This window comes from Octopus bimaculoides, chromosome 21 (assembly GCF_001194135.2).
Source record: "Octopus bimaculoides isolate UCB-OBI-ISO-001 chromosome 21, ASM119413v2, whole genome shotgun sequence".
NCBI classification, from domain to species: domain Eukaryota; kingdom Metazoa; phylum Mollusca; class Cephalopoda; order Octopoda; family Octopodidae; genus Octopus; species Octopus bimaculoides.
In genome coordinates, this window is record NC_069001.1 from 31,838,623 (window position 1) to 31,843,709 (window position 5,087).

Genomic DNA, 5,087 nt, shown 5'->3' on the forward strand with positions numbered 1-5,087 from the left:
ATAACCAATTCTCAAGAACTCATCGATGAAAATCCACTATCACATATAGAAAAATTAATAATTAAAAGCACAATAAATGAGTATAATATAAAGTAAAGTAAATATCATAAGATAAATATAATATTTACTTTACTTTATATTATACTCATTTATTGTGCTTTTAATTATTAATTTTTCTATATGTGATAGTGGATTTTCATCGATGAGTTCTTGAGAATTGGTTATTTTCCCTAAAACTATATATATATTATATATATATATATACACACACACACACACACACACACACACACACAGGTCTTTTTTTTTTCTTCCTTTATTTTATTTGTATTTTGTTTGGATTTGTTTGTTGTTTTTTGTTGGGTTATTTTTGGGGGCTGTTTTTAATGTTGAAACCACCAAACAAGAGAGTCTATTAAGAACTGTAACATAACATCGGATATTCATATTTGCATTATTATTGCCGTGATTGAGGCAGTATTTGCTGGTAGACCTTTCCGTTGTGAGTTCAAATCTGGTCCAAGTCAAATATGCCTTTCGTTCTCCAAGTCCTAATAAGGTCAAACTTGGCTTTCATTCTTGTATCCATGTCGAGATTAAACTCGATCTACCTTCCTTCTTTCTAGTCCTGTCTAGGTCAAACTTGCCTTTCATTCTTGAAAGGCCTGTCAAGGTCAAACTTGCCTTTTCTTCTCCAAGCCCTTTTGCGGTCAACCTTGCCTTTCATCTCTACCAGATTGATAAACCCAAAGTATCAGTGATACACTGTTCCTCTTTCCCCTTGATCCATCAGCAAAAATTTTCTTGCTCTGTTCCAATATAAGAAATTTATTTAAGGTAATCATCTGGTTTCTCCAACCTCATGACAACAGGCCACATTTGGGGCAGTGGACTGACAGAATCATTAGAGCATCAAAGTGCTATAAAATATTTAGTTACAGCTCCTTGCATTCTGAGTTCAAATCACCCTGTGACCAATTTTGCTCTTCATTCCTCTGGGGTCAACAAAATAACGTATCAATCCAGAAGTGGCACCTACCCCTTTGTCACCATGTTTATAGCATTGTTCTTGTGCAAGAAATAATTGTCAGAGGTAAGCTGGCAGAATCTTTTAGCACATAGAACAAACTGCCAAGTGTCATTTCCTCTGGTTCTTTACATTCTAAGTTCAAATTTTGTCACAGTCTCCTTCGTCTTTCATCCTGTCAGAGTCAATAAAATAAGTACCAGTTACGCACTGGAGTCAATATAATCAACTTAATCCCTCCCAACAAAATTTCAAGCTTTGTGCCGTATAGTAGAATTATTATTATTATTATTGTTCAGTAGTTTTATTTTTATAACGTGCTTTCACTTCACTACCGAGCGCAGCTCTGTGCGCCTTGGGTATGTGCTGTGGTTTGCTGTGGTGCTTTTATGTTTACTTATCATTATTATTATTATTGTTATTATTATTAAGGTGGTGAGCTGGCAGAATTGTTAGCACACCAGGCAAAATGCTTAGTGGTATTTCATCTGCTGCTACATTCTGAGTTCAAATTCCACCGGGGTCGACTTTGCCTTTCATCCTTTCGGGGTCGATTAAATAAATACCAGTTAAGCACTGGGGTCAATGTACTCAATCCCTTCTCCTAAATTTGAGACCTTGCACTTCCAGTAGAAAGGATTATTATTATCATTATTAAACAGTGGAAAGCTGGCAGAACCATTAGCATAATCGACAAAACGCATGACATCATTTTATGCCTTTACATTCTGAGTTCAAATTCCACTCAGGTCGACTTTGTCTTTCATCTTTCCAGGGTCTATAAAATAAGTACCAGTCAAGCACTGAAATTGAAATAATCAACTAGCCCCTTCTCACAAAATTTGGGGGTTTGTGCCTATAGCATAAATTATGACAATCATTATAATTAAAACGGCAAGCTGGCAGAATCATTAGCACAGTGGGCAAAATGCTTAGTGGCATTTCGTCCATTTTTATGTCCTGAGTTCAAATTCAGCAGACGTCAACTTCGTTTTTCATCCTTTTGGGGAGATGAAGGGTCAATAAAATAAATACCAGCTGAGCACTGGTATCAATGTAATCAACTAGCCCCTTTTCCCCTAAAATTTCAGGCATTTTGTCAATAGCACAATTATGATTATTATCCTTATAATCAATATGGCAAGCTGACACAATCATTTGCATACTGGGCAAAACACTTAGTAGCATTTTGTCTGTCTTTATGTTCTGAGTTCAAGTCCCACCGAGGTCTGCTTCATTTGCCATCATTCTGGGAATCAACAAAATAAGTACCAGTTGAGCACTGGTGTAATTGACAAGCCCCCTTTGCCCAAAATTTCAGGCCTTGTGCCGATAACAGAAACTTTTTACCACACAGCCACATTTGTGCCTTACTTTTATTTTTCTTCTTGTTTTTATTGTTATTCTTATTGGTTCATAGTAAACCAGTAAAAGAAATTATCACTGTTTTCATTATCACCACAACCCCCAACCACAAGTACATATTCACACACATTAAACTGATCTTCTGCTTACTTAACAAAAGCTATGAAATGCACTTGCTGTAATTATTAAATACAGAAATATATATGAACACAAATATAGAAATATGTAAACACATATACACACATATATATTTTCTCAGACACGTGTGTGTGTGTGTATATACATACATGCATACATACATATATGTATACAGATATAGAAACGTGAAAAATGTACGTGCCTATGCTAATATATATAATCAATAAATATGCACATACATACATACACATGCACGTGTAAATGTGTATGTATATAGGCATGACAAGTGTGAATAAATAATGTGTTACATAAATGTAAACAAAATATGCTTATACGTGATTAAATTTTAATCACAATTAGTATATTATTGTTGTTGTTGTTATTATTATTATTGATAATAAAGATGCAGAATGTGAGTGAAAGAAAGGTGAAAAAAGAAGATTAGATTGATATATATATATATATATATATATATATATATATAATATACAGATAGATAGATATAAATATATGTGGATATATATGTACATATGAGTGAAGAAAAGAGAGAGGCAAAATGAGCACAATAAAAGAAAGAAGGAAAGATTAAAGTAAATATGTGTAAATAGATATACAAAAATTAACAAGGAATGGAAGATGAGGTGAACAGCTATATATGTGTATATAGATACACATATACATTGACACAAGCACAAATATATATATATTTATATATATATATATTTATATATATATATATATATATATATATATATATATATATATTAATATATATATACATATACACACATATATATATAAATCACTTATGCACACTCATATATATACATTCATATATACACGTATATATACATATATACACACACACATATATACACGCATATACACACACACATATATACATATTTACGCACACATACAGAAATATTTACATACACCTACATATACATACATATTTACACGCACACATACACATATATACATATATAAATTTATCAAACCAAAAGCACATATTTAAAGAAAAACAAAAGCACCAAACAACAAATAACAACAACAAAGAACAACAACAACAACGACATCAAACCTCAAGAAGCCTACTCGTGTTCTTTACACATAAATGGAAAACAGCCAGGCAAAATAGATGTCACCGGAATATATAGTGTGCAACAGGAAATTTTCCGGCGCCATATTTTTCTGAAGTATTTGCTGAGTGCAAAACAGCAATAATTTTTCTTGTGCCAGCTTCAGTTGCGATTGTTATTGTGTTTATTGTTCTTGAGATTCTTTAGTTATGTGGTGTGAGTTGGGATTTTTCTTTTAAGGAGGTTTTTGGGGTTTTTTTAATGGCACAATTATGGAAGTCGGTCTAGTTTTTTGTTTTACATTTTTATCTACTTTCTTTTTTTTTTTTTACATGCTGGTTTTCTTGTGGGGGGGGTTGTTCCTGTTCTTGTTGTTGTCACTTGGTGCTTATCTAAAAATGCCCAAGAACTGCAGAACAATTTCCGCAAGTAAATAGCAGTGTGTGTGTGTGTGTGTGTGTGTGTGTGTGTGGAAAGAGAGAGATAGAGAGAAAGAATCAAGCAGAAACTAGTGGCGGTGGGGCAGACAGACAGAAATAGATATGTGTGTGTACACACACACGCACATGCCCTTTCTGTCACCAACCCTCGCCTGTTTCCTCATAGCTAGATGTGTTTTTCACAGAAGACTGGAAACAAACAACCTCGCTTGTATAATGATGATGATGATGATGATGCTCATTTACAACCATCACTATGTATGTATGTATGTATGTATGTATGTGAGTGTGTGCGTGTATGTATGTATGTATGTACGTATGTATGTGAGAGTATGTGTGCGTGCATGTATGTGTAGATAGACAGAAATAAGTAATGTATATATCTATGTATAGCTATGTACAAGTGTGTTTGTATATATGTGTAACCATGCATATATATACACACTGGTGAAATCCCATTACATAAAATAACAGTACAACAAACTTTACAATATAATACTTTTGTGTTTTTTTTTATATTTCTTTTGCTTTGATTTTTTTTTTTTTCCAATTCCTAAACGTTATCTTTACTGACACAACATTAAATCAAATCTCATTACAAAGAATAATAATTCCAGTACAACAGACCGACACTAAACCCCTAAACAGCCAAAATTTCATGCCAGAACAGAAAATAGAAAATATACTTGATTGTAAAGTCTTGTTAAGTCAAACATATATTAACTGAGGCACAACATGCAGATAGAAATCTAATAGACATCCTTAACTCTTTGCAATTTAAAACAGCCAGATCCAGCCTCTCACACCTATCCTATAATGTCACTCTAAAAATAAATTATCACAGGCGTGGGAGTGGCTGTGTGGTAAGTAGCTTGCTTACCAACCACGTGGTTCTGGGTTCAGTCCCACTGCGTGGCACCTTGGGCAAGTGTCTTCTACTATAGCCTCGGGCCGACCAAAGCCTTGTGAGTTGATTTGGTAGACAGTAACTGAAAGAAGCCTGTTGTATATATGTATATATATATATATATATAT

General features: G+C 33.5%; 1 long non-coding RNA gene across 1 annotated transcript in view; it reads right to left on the reverse strand.

Annotated features, from left to right (window-relative positions):
• Positions 1–4,999, reverse strand: part of LOC128250440 (uncharacterized) — a 77,377-nt gene extending 72,378 nt beyond the window's left edge. The window contains exon 1 of the long non-coding RNA XR_008266455.1: positions 3,615–4,999. This is a non-coding gene — a long non-coding RNA (uncharacterized LOC128250440). The remainder of the gene's footprint in view (positions 1–3,614) is intronic.
• Positions 5,000–5,087: the final 88 nt, after the last annotated feature.